We start from the raw sequence: 710 nt of genomic DNA on the forward strand, positions 1-710 counted from the left end.
CCCCCACTCAGATATTTATACACACACACACACACACACAAACTGAGCGTGCCAATTAGCTAAATGAGACAGATTTTTCTCAGTGTTGATTTGCATTTTTAATGGTGGACACATGGTTTATATACTCACTGGTCTGAAATAGAACATTTTGCTTTTGAATTAAACAGAAAAAACATTCATACACAGTGAGCCACAGATCATGTCTTTATGCTTTTTTTAATGTTCCACAGTGTAATACAGGATATGCATAATATGGCTTGTATTTCTTTTTTCTTCATATGATATGAAGCAGTCATGACTGTTAGGATCTTTATGTGTAATAACTGCTAACTACGTAGCAAGTGTATCTTACTGTTACAGTTTTTTTCCAATTGCTTAATGACACACACAACTAGAGACGTGCAAAACACAACTACAGTCTGCACATCAGCAGTTCACGTGGACCAATCTCTAGTTAATTTTTCATTGCTTGAACAGTTTTGGAAACTCTACACACTTATCGCATGGCTTTAACAACAACCTGCACAACACTGGGGATTTCCAGCACTTTGTTCAAATTCTAACACACTGCTGTCAAAACTGTTAACCACACATTCAAAACAGAATGGATTTTATTCTGCTGTTTGCAATTTTAGCTGAAAGACTAAGCACCTGTCTTGAAAACTGTAGACTTTCAAAAAGTTATGGAGGTTGAAGGGGTGGAAATACTA

This window comes from Etheostoma cragini, chromosome 4, assembly GCF_013103735.1.
Source record: "Etheostoma cragini isolate CJK2018 chromosome 4, CSU_Ecrag_1.0, whole genome shotgun sequence".
Lineage (NCBI taxonomy): Eukaryota > Metazoa > Chordata > Actinopteri > Perciformes > Percidae > Etheostoma > Etheostoma cragini.